This window comes from Chenopodium album, chromosome 23 (genome assembly GCF_948465745.1).
Source record: "Chenopodium album chromosome 23, dcCheAlbu1.1, whole genome shotgun sequence".
Classification (NCBI taxonomy): Eukaryota; Viridiplantae; Streptophyta; class Magnoliopsida; order Caryophyllales; family Amaranthaceae; genus Chenopodium; species Chenopodium album.
This window is the reverse complement of record NC_137856.1, coordinates 19,107,618-19,120,586: the sequence shown is the minus strand read 5'-3', so window position 1 is coordinate 19,120,586 and position 12,969 is coordinate 19,107,618. Positions and strand designations below refer to the sequence as shown.

At 36.2% G+C, this 12,969-nt stretch overlaps 1 non-coding gene across 1 annotated transcript; it reads right to left on the bottom strand.

Moving 5' to 3' along the window:
• Positions 1–8,415: 8,415 nt before the first annotated feature.
• On the bottom strand, positions 8,416–8,521 carry LOC145609763 (small nucleolar RNA R71). Its single transcript, XR_014106064.1, has one exon. It is a non-coding gene; the product is annotated as a small nucleolar RNA R71 (small nucleolar RNA).
• Between the last annotated feature and the right edge of the window lie 4,448 nt (positions 8,522–12,969).

Here is a 12,969-nt window from a genome sequence, read left to right as displayed (position 1 = left end):
TATATAGCAGTTTCACTAAAAAATAAATTATACAAAAAGCATAGACAAAGTAAGTAAAGCACTTAGAAGAATGACATTCTTTTAGGTCAATTAACTATTTAAGGTCATCAAAATGAAAATTATTGTTACCAATTAACATCATATGAGAAGAAGCGTTCCCATTTTCTACACGCTCTTTCTAATGAACTTGAAAAGGCTTGATTCATGTCTAATATATGTATTTATAAATTCCTAAGAAAATAAATCACAAAAAAATCATGTTATAAGGTTTTAAAGTCTTGTAGAACCAAAATCAAGCAAATTCGGCCAAAATGGGAAGAAACGTTCCCATTTTCTACATGCTCCTTCTAATGAACTTATAAAGGCTTGAATCATGTCAAATATATGTAATTGTAACTGCCTAAGCAAATAAATAACAAAGAGAAAGCAATTTATAAGGTTTTAAGGTTTGGTAGAACCGAACTCAAGCAAATTCAGGCAAAATGAGAAGATGCGTTCACATTTATTTTCATGCACTTTCTAATGAACTTGAAAAGACTTGGGTCATGTCAAATATATGTATTTATAACTTCCTAACAAAATAAATCACAAAAAAGGATGTTATAAGGTTTTAAGGTCTTGTAGAACAAAAATCAAGCATATTCGGGCAGAATAGTAAGAAGCAATCCCATTTTCTACATGCTCTTTCTAATGAACTTATAATTGCTTGAATCATTTCAAATATATGTATTTATAACTGCCTAAGCATAGAAACCACAAAAAAAGCAAGTTATAAGGTTTTAAGGTCTTGTAGAACTGAAATCAAAAAAATTCGAGCAAAATGGGAAGAAGCATTCCCATTTTCAACATGCTCTTTCTAATGAACATGAAAAGGCTTGATTCATGTCAAATATATGTATTAATAACTTCATAAAAAAATAAATCACAAAAAAAAAGCTAGTTATAAGGTTTTAAGGTCTTGTAGAACCAAAATCAAGCAATTTTGGGCAAAATGGTAAGAAGCGTTCCCATTTTCTACATGCTCTTTCTAATGAACTTATAAATGCTTGAGTCATGTCAAATATATTTATTTGTAACTGCCTAAGCATGAAAATCTCAAAAATAAAGCAAGTTATAATGTTTTAAGGTCTGGTAGAACCGAAATGAAGCAAATTCAAGCAAAATGAGAAGAAGAGTTCTTATTTTCTACACGCTCTTTCTAATGAACTTGAAAAGCCTTGATTTATGTCTAATATATTTAGTTATAACTTCCTAAGAAAAGAAATCTGTTATAAGGTTTTAAGGTATTGTAGAACCTAAATCAAGCAAATTCGTCCAAAATGGGAAGAAACGTTCCCGTTTTCTACATGCTCCTTCTAATGAAATTATAAAGGCTTGAATCATGTCAAATATACATATTTATAACCGCGTAAGCAAATAAATAACAAAGAAAATGTAAGTCATAAGGCTTTAAGGTCTTGTAGAACCAAAATCAAGCAAATTTATGCAAAATGGGAAGAAACGTTCCCATTTTCTACATGCTCTTTATAATGTACTTATAAATGCTTGAATCATGTCAAATATATGTATTTGTAACTCTATAAGAAAATAAATCACAAAAACAAAACAAGTTTTGAGGTTTTAAGGTCTTGTAGAACCAAAATCAAGCAAATTCGGGCAAAATAGTAAGAAGCATTCCCAAATTCTACATGCTCTTTCTAATGAACTTATAATTGTTTGAATCATGTGAAAAATATCTATTTATAACTGCATAAGCATAGAAATCACAAAAACAAAGAAAGTTATAAGGATTTTAGGTCTTGTAGAACTGAAATCAAGCAAATACGGGTAAAAGAGTAAGAACCATTCCCTTTTTCTACATGCTCTTTTTAATAAACTTGAATAGGCTTGATTTATGTCAAATATATATATTTATAATTTCCTAATAGAATAAATCACAAAAAAAAAAAAAACAAGTGATAAGGTTTTAACGTCTTGGAGAGCCAAAATCAAGCAAATTCGGCCGAAATGGAAAGATGCATTCCCATTATCTACATGCTCTTTCTAATGAACTTGAAAAGGCTTGAGTCATGCCAAATATATGTATTAGTAACTTCCTAAGCATAGAAATCACTAAGACAAAGCAAGTTATATGGTTTTAGGGTCTGATAGAACCGAAATCAAGCAAATACGGGCAAAATGAGAAGAAACGTTCCCTTTTTCTACATGCTCTTTCTAATGAACTTGAAAAGGCTTGATTCATGTCAAATATAAGTATTTACAACTTCCTAAAAAAAGAAATCACAAAAAAAGGATGTTATAAGGTTTTAAGGTCTTGTAGAACCAAAATCAAGCATATTCGGGCAGAATAGTAAGAAGCATTCCCATTTTCTACATGCTCTTTCTAATGAACTTATAAATGCTTGAATCATGTCAAATATATGTATTTATAACTGTCTTAGCATAGAACCCACAAAAAAAAAGCAAGTTATAAGGTTTTAAGGTCTTGTAGAACCGAAATCAAGCAAGTTCGAGCAAAATGGGAAGAAGCATTCCCATTTTCAACATGCCCTTTCTAATGAACATGAAAAGGCTTGAGTCATGTCAAATATATGAAAAGAAATCACAAGAAAAGGATGTTACAAGGTTTTAAGGTCTTGTAGAACCAAAATCAAGAATTTTTGGGCAAAATGTTAAGAAGCGTTCCCATTTTCGACATAATCTTTCTAATGAACTTATAAATGCTTGAGTTATGTCAAATATATTTATTTGTAACTGGCTAAGCATAAAAATCACAAAAATAAAGCAAGTTATAAGGTTTTAAGGTGTGGTAGAACCAAAATCAAGCAAATTCAGGCAGAATGAGAAGAAGCGTTCTTATTTTCTACACGCGCTTTCTAATGAACTTTAAAAGGCTTGATTCATGTCTAATATATGTATTTATAAATTCCTAAGAAAAGAAATCACAAAAAAGCATGTTTTAAGGTTTTAAGGTATTGTAGAACCAAATCTAGCAAATTCGTCCAAAATGGGAAGAAGCGTTCCCGTATTCTACATGCTCCTTCTAATGAAATTATAAAGGCTTAAATCATATCAATTATATGTATTTTTAACTGCCTAAGAAAATAAATAGCAAAGAGAAAGCAATTTATAAAGTTGTAAGGTCTGGTAAAACCAAAATCAAACAAATTCAGGCAATATGAGAAGAAGCGTTCCCATTTTCTACACGCTCTTTCTAATGAACTTTAAAAGGATTGATTCATGTCAAATATATGTATTTATAACTGCCTTAGAAAATAAATCACAAAATCAAAGCATGTACTAAGGTTTTAAGGTCTTTTAATTTGGAACCAATATCAAGCAGATTCGGGCAAAATAATAAGAAGCATTCCCATTTTCTACATGTTCTTTCTAATGAAATTATAAATTTTTAAATCATGTCAAATATACATATTTATAACTTCCTAAGCAAATAAATAACAAAGAAAAAGTAAGTCATAAGGTTTTAAGGTCTTGTAGAACAAAAATCAAGCAAATTCAGGCAAAATGAGAAGAAACGTTCCCATTTTCTACATGCTCTTTCTAATGAACTTATAAATTCCTGGATCATGTCAAATATATGTATTTATAACTCCATAAGAAAATAAGTCACAAAAACGACGCAAGTTATGAGGTTTTAAGGTCTTTCAGAACCAAAATCAAGCAAATTCGAGGAAAATAGTAAGAAGCATTCCCAAATTCTACAAGCTCTTTCTAATGAAATTATAATTGTTTGAATCATGTGAAATATATGTATTTATAACTGCATAAGCATAGAAATCACAAAAACAAAGAAATTTATAAGGTTTTTAGGTCTTGTAGAACTGAAATCAAGAAAATTCGGGTAAAATAGTGAGAAGCATTCCCTTTTTCTACATGCTCTTTTTAATAAACTTGAATAGGCTTGATTTGTGTCAAATATATGTATTTATAACTTCCTAACCGAATAAATCACAAAAACAAATCAAGTCATAAGGTTTAAGGTCTTGTAGAGCCAAAATCAAGCAAATTCGGCCGAAATGGGAAGAAGCATTCCCATTTTCTACATGCTCTTTCTAATGAACTTGAAAAGGCTTGAGTCATGTCACATATATGTATTAGTAAATTCCTAAGCATAGAAATCACTAAGACAAAGCAAGTTATAAGGTTTTGTAGGCGTCGTTCGAAGCGCGCCTACGTAAGCATGTTGTGAATATGCTTGGCACTCATAGAAAGTGGGAATTGACATATACGATTAGGGACACGATTAGGGACACGATTAGGGACAAGGAAAGTAGGGAGCCGCCAACAAGTTTTTAAGGAACTTGTAAACCGTTCACGGATCATAAAAGGCAACCACGAAAAAGGGACAACGAAAGGCAACAACGATTGACACGTGAAGGTTACACCCCATTCATAATCCATGAGATTACTAACTCCATATGGTTCGGAACCACGAAAGGAGGATCGGGGATGATGGTACGAAGTGAGTCATGGAGTCACATTTGCCTGTATTGGCCTCTAATCGATTCTTATATTGAAAAGTATTCCTGTGATCTCAAAGGCATACAAACAAAATTCAATTTGCTCCAAACTATTATTATGCTAAATTGGTTGAATATTAATGCACACATTATTCTAAAATATTAGTGATCACTTTATAAAATAACAAGATCAAAGGAACCTAAACCGGTTGTCCAAATTATCTTATTAGGCGTGATATTCAATTACATATTCCCTTTAAACATGCAATATGGTGATCAATAACAATAGAATAAACATTAATATTGGAAGCAATTCAACAATAATAGCGTTAATCAAATCAAATAATAATCCTCATCATGATATTAGCAATAAGAAATAATAATGAGAGTAATTAAGTGATTAATTACTCACTTTCCGCGATTCCTTGAAATTGCTACATCATGAATAAATTGTTAGTAACTTCAATAAATAATAAATCAAATTGAAATTAAATTAACTAAAAGTAGAGTTGATTTGGTCCAAACCCTCAGTTAATTCTACCTTTCACGCCTTGGTTTAAGTATAGAACTTCGGCTATTGTATGGACTCCTTAGAGTGCTTAAGGGATATAAAATGAGAGAATAGGGTGGCTAGGGTTTAGGCTAGAGCAAAAGAGAGAGGAGAGAATATTTTTGGTGTAGGGAGAGAGGATGATTTTTGGTGTAGAAGAGAGGAAGAGAGAAGGATTTGGTGATCAAGCTTGTTGATGATTGAAAAAGGGGAGATATGACCTCTATTAATAGGGAAAAAAGAGGGGGTCGAATCAAAAAAAGATAAGAATTCGAATCGGATAAAACTCTTGGGATAGACAGCAGTTTTTGCGGTTTTTGTTTTTATCATATCTTTTGATCCAGAAATCGGAATAAGATGAATAAGATATCGTTGGAAAGATCTTGAAGTCTACTTTCTAACTCAATTAGAATCAGATTAAAATATTTTGTAGAATAAAAGATATAGCCGAAATAGTGGGACGGTGTCAGTTTTGGATAGAGTTTCGTATTTCTTTTATATCTTTTTCGTTATAGCTCGGAATTAATATTATAATATATCATTGGAAAGATAATTTCAAGAGCTATCCAAGCATTTATGAATCAGATAAAAACAGTGAGGAACGAAAATAATATCTGTCAATCTTTGAACGTCGTTCAATTCGAATTAAATTAGGACTTTCAAAAAGAAAAGTTTTATTCAATTTCAAACTCTTTAATCTTATCTTTTCAAAAATGATAATTAAGATCTTTTAGAAGCTTATAGAAGCTTCCATTTAATCCTAATTTGTTTAGGAATGAGATTAAATCTTTTGGACCCTCCAAATGATCATTGGGTCGTAGGTAAGGTGGGCTTAGGTTCGATTTAAACTCAGTTTAGTATTTTGGCCATAACTTATTCGTTATAACTCGGATTTGGGCTTATAATATATCGTTGGAAAGCTCTTTTAAAGCCCTATCCAAATATTTAACAATTGGACCCAGATTATGGACCAAAATAAACTGATATAAACGTTTTTATAAAATGGACACGAAATGAATTATTTTGGCTTAAAGGCACGAAAAGAGGAAAATAAGTTATGATTTGGGAAAATGGAATATGAATTGGATTGGTTTATAAAATGTATTGAATGGAACATGGATTTAAGAACTCTAAAGATTAAATACTTGATAACTTGTTATTTGATACGATTTTAGGGTGATTTTTGAACCTTGTTTACTTGAAATGTTAGCATTTTGGTTCACTTTCTATCCTATTTTCATTCAATTTTTGTGTATCCCTTGCTTCACGAGTTTTAAGTGTTTTTGTTGAGTTTTCAGGACCAAAAACCGATGATTTGAAGCATATGGATAACAAACCAAGTTTAGAAGCCGTAACAAAGGAGAAAAACTGAAGAGAATGTGAAGAAAAGGGCCTAGAAGACCCTGCACGGACGTGCCATCTCCTGCACGGCCGTGCAGGACAGTCTCAGTCAAACCAAGCTTCTGCCTGATTTGGCACGGACGTGCAAGGCTTCAGCACGTCCGTGCATCTCAGCCAGCACGTCCGTGCCATAAACTGCACGGCCGTGCAGTTAGCTTGGCCAAATCTGAGCTACTGCCCAAATCTGCACGTCCGTGCTTAGGGTGGCACGTTCGTGCCACCTTGGCTGCACGTCCGTGCCACCCCTGGCACGTCCGTGCGCACCTGCAGAAAATCCCGACTCTTGTTTTCTCCGTCCTTTTTATTTGAGGGTCATATAAATACCCCCTTAGACTGTATTGTAAAAAATCCAAGTTTTCAGAGCTTCCTCTTAGTTTGTAGTTGTAGAAACATAAATTCTCTCAAATCATTAGTTAGATTTCAATTATTAGTTTGGAATTCTCAATCTCAATCATTGTAGAAGACAAGTTCCTCCATTGTTATTCAATTTCAGGCTTCAATTAGTAATTTCTCCAACCTTTTTCTACTTAATGTCTGATTTCATTTGCTTTTGCATGTCATTTAAATCTTCTTAAGTTCTTGGTAATTTGTTATTGGATGATAGTTATTTCAATCGTTAACCACTTTCTCCCAATTATTGAAGTAGTTAGAACCCTAATTGTTGATTGCATGTTTATAAATATGAGTTAGGAGTAGTCTTCTTGCTAGGGGTTGGGTGAAGCTCAACCTTTTGGGTTAGTTATGCAAATATGGGAGAAACATTGATGTTTGTATTGCAATTAAATTGATTATATGAGATTGCTTGTTAGTTCTTCATGATAGGATTAGCAACCCTTGACTTAGGAGCTTGATAGCATGATGTGCCTAATTTGACATGGAAGTGTAAATTGAGTATGTCATTACTTATTGTAATTTGATTATGTATCATCTATTGCTAGACTAATGAGGAATCTATGTTTAGTAGTGTGAGTTGTTTTCTTATTGCATGAGGTTGATTTTACATATAGTCCTTGCTATAACTTGTCTATTTTACTCCCGTTTGCCTAATTGCCTTGGTTGAGTGGATCCCATTCCCTAGTGTCTTTAATCCATTGATTTAGAACCATAGTTTGTTTGTCTACTTGACGAAACCCCAATTCACCATTGACTTCGAATTAGCTTAAGTGTTAAGATCTTTAGCAACCATATCCCGTTCCTTGTGGACCGAACTCTTACTTGTCATTATGCTTGGTTTGTAAGGTGTTTGTTAATAAATGTGTTTGATTGAGTGTGGAATAAGCGACCGTTCTAATGCCCATCAAAATGGCGCCGTTGCCGGGGAACGGTGTTGTTGATTGCTAATTGATTACTTGAGTCTAGTTCACCATAAACCATAAAAATTTCAAAAAGAATTGTTTCTTTTTGGCTACACTTGTAGCCTTGGTACTAATTGCGTTTGTTGAGAGTGTATGCGCAGAACTCATAACAGGATCTTGGTACCTTACGATCCCGAGATTGAGCAAACTTATAGAAGGAGAAAAAAAGCCGGTTCTAGGCCGTTCAATACTTCCCCAACTAGAGAGACCAATTTCGAGGAGGATCGAGATCAAATGGGGGACGCGGAACCACCACCTCAAAGACCTTTAAAGGAGTTGGGAACTCCGGGAGCTTATAGAGCTTCAAGCGGCATTGCTCCACCCGTCACTCAAGCCAATGACTTTGAGATTCGGCCCGCGATGATAAATTTGATTGAAAGGAGGCAATATAGTGGAGCAAAACATGAGAGCCCTCTTGCACACTTGAACGAGTTCGAGAAATATTGCAACACAATCAAGGTAAATGGGGTAACTCAAGAGTTTGTGAGACTAAAGCTATTTCCTTTTTCTTTGATAGGAAGGGCTCTTGAATGGCTTGAGAAGGAGGTGAGGCCTAACTCCTTGAGAACTTGGGACGAGGTCACCACGGCCTTCATAGGGAGATTCTATTCTCAAAAGAAGACGGCCAAAGCAAGGGCTTTAATCCAAGGCTTCCGTCAAAGGGCTAGTGAAACCATATATGAGGCATGGGAACGATACAAAGAATATCAAAGGGAGTGTCCTCATCATGGCATTCCATCATATCAAGTGCTTCAAATTTTCTATGGGGGATTGAGCCCGCAAGGAAAGACTAGCTTGGATGCGGGAGCGGGTGGCCCGATTATGAACAAAACGGAGGAACAAGTCATCGAGATAATTGAGGATGTGGTGAGACATCACATGGATTGGCAAGAAGGAGAGAGGGAGTCTTTAAGCAAAGGAGGGAATGCGGTCTACTCCGTTGATCACCTCAACGCCATCAATAATTTGACATCTCAAATAGCCAATCTTGGCAAGGAGATGACATCTATCAAGGCAAAGCTAGAGACTTCCACTTCACAACAAGAGCATCCCTCCCAATCTAAGGGGAGAGGTATGAATTCTAACTCTTCTCCTTCTACATCTAATATCATGCCACATGGGTGTTTGTTTTGTGAAAATTGTGGGTCATATGACCATGATACCTCTTCTTGTAATTATGATTCTCAACCCCAATCCCATTATGAAGAGGGTAATGATAATGAAAATGAACAGGTCAATGCTTTGTCGTATGATAATAGACATAGGAATGACAATCAAAGATATTTACCACCTAATCGAAGGGAACAAGGGGGAAATGCTTATAATTAAAGAGCAAATGATTATGATTACCATAACCAAAACCAATGGGGTAATAGGAACCAAAGGGACCAAAATCCCCAAGGTAACTACAACCAACAAGGTGGTTATGGTAACCATAACCATAATAATCAAGGGAATTATGGGAATCAAGGCCAATATCACCAAGGGGGGAACTCTAATAATAGGAATAATTGGAAAAACAATAACAATAGAGGTTTTTCTAATCAAAATGCTTCCAATTCAAATGTGAGAGGTAATAGAGCTCCCCAAGATAACTATTATGCCCAAGCATCACCTAGTAAGTCTAATCTAGAGGAAATGATGGAAAGTCAAGCTAAAATGTTCAACACTTTCATGGCCACGAGTGACAAGAAGTTTAATGAAGTAATGACTCATAATAAAATGCTTGAAACTCAAATTTCACAATTGGCCAATGCTTTGAAGGAAGGGGCTAGCACTTCCAAACTTCCACCCCAAGGACTAGATCCTAAGAGGCTCGTTAATGCCATATCTACTAGGAGTGGGAAGGTGTTGGAAGATAGTGTTCCTAAGAAAAGCAATGAGAGAGTGAACGTGAGTGAGCCTCCCCTTGAGAGTGATTGTGAGCAAGAAAAAGAGAAAAATCAAGAGGGTGAAAGAGAAAAAGAATGTGAGAAAGAAAAAGAATGTGAAAAAGAGAATGATTTTGAAAAAGAGAGTCAAGAGAAAAGAGAAAAAGAGAGGGAAACAAAACAATTGCAAAGGCTACCATATCCTCATAAATTTGTTAGAAACAAATTAGATGTGCAATTTGGAAAGTTTCTTGAGACATTGAAGCAAATTCATCTTTCAATTCCTTTTACCGACGCTATCAAGCAAATGCCTAATTATGCTAGGTTTTTAAAAGACATTTTGAGTGGAAGGAGAAAGTGTGAATTGGTTGAAACGGTGAATCTCACCGAGAATTGTAGTGCTATTATCATGAATAAGATGCCACCCAAGTTGAAAGACCCCGGTAACTTTTCTATCCTATGTGCGATATACAAGATGCAAATTGATAATGCTTTGTGTGACCTAGGGGCTAGTGTTAGCCTAATGCCATACTCGGTATACCAAAGACTTGGGATAGGGGAACTTCTACCCACCAACATCACCCTACAATTGGCCGATCGCTCTATTAAATTCCCAAAGGGTAAGGTAGAGGATGTTCCTCTAAGGGTTGGAAAGTTTGTAATCCCGGTGGATTTTGTTGTGTTAGAGATGGACGAAGATGTTAACATTCCAATAATTCTTGGAAGACCTTTTCTTGCTACTTCGGGTGCTTTAATAGATGTTAAAAGTGCTAAAATTTCACTAAAAGTAGGAGATGAGGTAATAGAATTTGACTTGAATGAGAGCATGAAATATCCAAGCTCTAATCTTGATAATTGCATGATGATTGATACTATTGATTCTATTGTAACTTCCATGCATGAGCACTTGCTCACTACTAATGATGCCCTTGAGAATGTCCTTTTGAATAAGGAAAAGATAGGTGACCAAAGCAAAGAGATGGCATTGTATGAGGAGATGCTTGAAGGAAGTACGGAATCAAGTGATGAGCAAATGTGCATGGGAATCACAACACATGATGCATTAGAAGTAGCTACCTCAAGAGAAGGTAAGGGTGTTCCAATGGTAGAGTTGAAACCTCTACCATCACACCTAAGGTATGAGTTTTTGGGCCCCAATTCAACTTTTTCGGTTATTGTGAATTCTTCTTTGAATGAGTGCCAAACTCAAATGTTATATGGTGTTTTGAGAGACCACCAAGGTGCTTTAGGCTACCATAGATAACCTCAAAGGTATTAGTCCCGCTTTATGTATGCACCACATAACACTTGAGGAGGGTGCTAAGCCTTCCATTGAGAGGCAAAGGAAACTCAATTCTCAAATGGGGGAGGTGGTGAAGAAAGAAATCACCAAACTCCATGATGCCGGCATCATCTTCCCCATTTTGAGTTCTAGATAGGTTTCCCCCGTTCATGTGGTCCCTAAAAAGGGAGGAATGACCGTAGTTGAAAATGAGAATGGTGATCTCATTTTAATTAGAACGGTGACCGGTTGGAGGATGTGTATAGACTATAGACGTCTAAATGCATCCACCAACAAGGATCATTTTCCTCTCCCTTTTATCGACCAAATGCTTGAAAGACTAACCAAGCACAAGTATTATTGCTTTCTTGATGGTTATTCGGGCTTCTTTCAAATCCCTATAAACCCAGATGACCAAGAGAAAACAACTTTTACTTGTCCCTATGGAACTTTTGCATATAGGAGGATGCCCTTCGGGCTTTGCAACGCACCGGCAACCTTCCAAAGATGCATGATGAGTATATTTGGGGAAATGCTTGAAGCCGAAATGGAAGTTTTCATGGATGACTTCTCGGTAGGGGGCCTTTCATTCGAGGATTGTTTGTCCAACTTGGGCAAGTGCTTGGCAAGATGTGAGAAGGTCAATTTGGTTTTGAATTGGGAAAAATGCCACTTTATGGTGGAAGAGGGAATTGTCCTTGGTCACAAGATTTCAAGCAAGGGGATTGAGGTCGATAAGGCCAAAGTTGAAGTGATAGAGAAGCTACCGCCATCAATCAATGTGAGAGGAGTAAGGTCATTTTTGGGGCATGCCGGGTTCTATAGAAGATTCATCAAGGATTTCTCACAAATTGCTAGACCCTTAAATGCTCTTCTTCAAAAGGATGCCATCTTTATTTTTGATGAAAAGTGTCTCCAAGCTTTCAACAAATTAAAGGAGGGCTTAATCTCAACTTCAATTGTGCAAGGGCCAAGATGGGATTTGCCATTTGAACTTATGTGCGATGCAAGTGATGTTGCGATTGGAGGAGTATTGGGGCAAAGGGTAGAGAAGAAGCTTCACGTGATTTACTACATGTCTAAGACCTTGAATGAAGCTCAACGGAACTACACCACAACGGAGAAAGAGTTTCTTGCCGTGGTTCATGCTTTTGAGAAGTTTTGGAACTACCTCATTGGTTCCAAAACTATTGTTTATACCGATCACACAGCCATTAGGTACCTTGTTGCAAAGAAAGAATCCAAGCCACGTCTTCTTCGGTGGGTCTTATCTCTCCAACAATTTGATGTTGAAATCCGTGATAAAAAGGGGGCCGAGAATGTGGTTGCGGACCATCTTTCCCGACTAGAAAATGTGCAAGCTAGCGATGACGAAATCCCTATATGTGATGAATTGAGAGATGATGTGCTTTACATTTTGAATGAAAAGGAGCTTCCTTGGTTCGCCGACTTGGTGAACTACTTGGCTTGTGGAGAATGTCCACCCGATTTCTCCAAGAATCAAAGGAAGAAGCTAAAAAGAGAAGCAAGACATTATGTATGGGATGATCCCATTCTCTACAAACGAGGAGTAGGTGGTTTGCTCCGTAGATGTGTCCCGGATGAACAAGTGCAAGAAGTGCTCAAGATGTGCCATTCCGATCCATGTGGAGGGCATATGGGAGCCAACAAAACTGCATTGAAAATCTTGCATAGCGGGTTGTGGTGGCCTCACATTTTCAAGGACGCTTGGGGATTTGTGAAGACTTGTGACCGGTGTCAACGAACCGGCAACATATCCAAGCGCAATGAGATGCCCCAACAACCGATTCTTGAGCTTGAGGTATTTGATGTTTGGGGTATGGATTTCATGGGGCCATTCCCGAATTCTCATGGAAATCAATACATCCTTGTGGCGGTCGACTATGTATCAAAATGGGTGGAAGCCATTGCCTCCCCAACCAATGACCACAAGGTTGTCATGAAGATGTTCAAAAAAGTCATATTCCCAAGATTCGGTATTCCAAGGGCGGTGGTGAGTGATAATGGT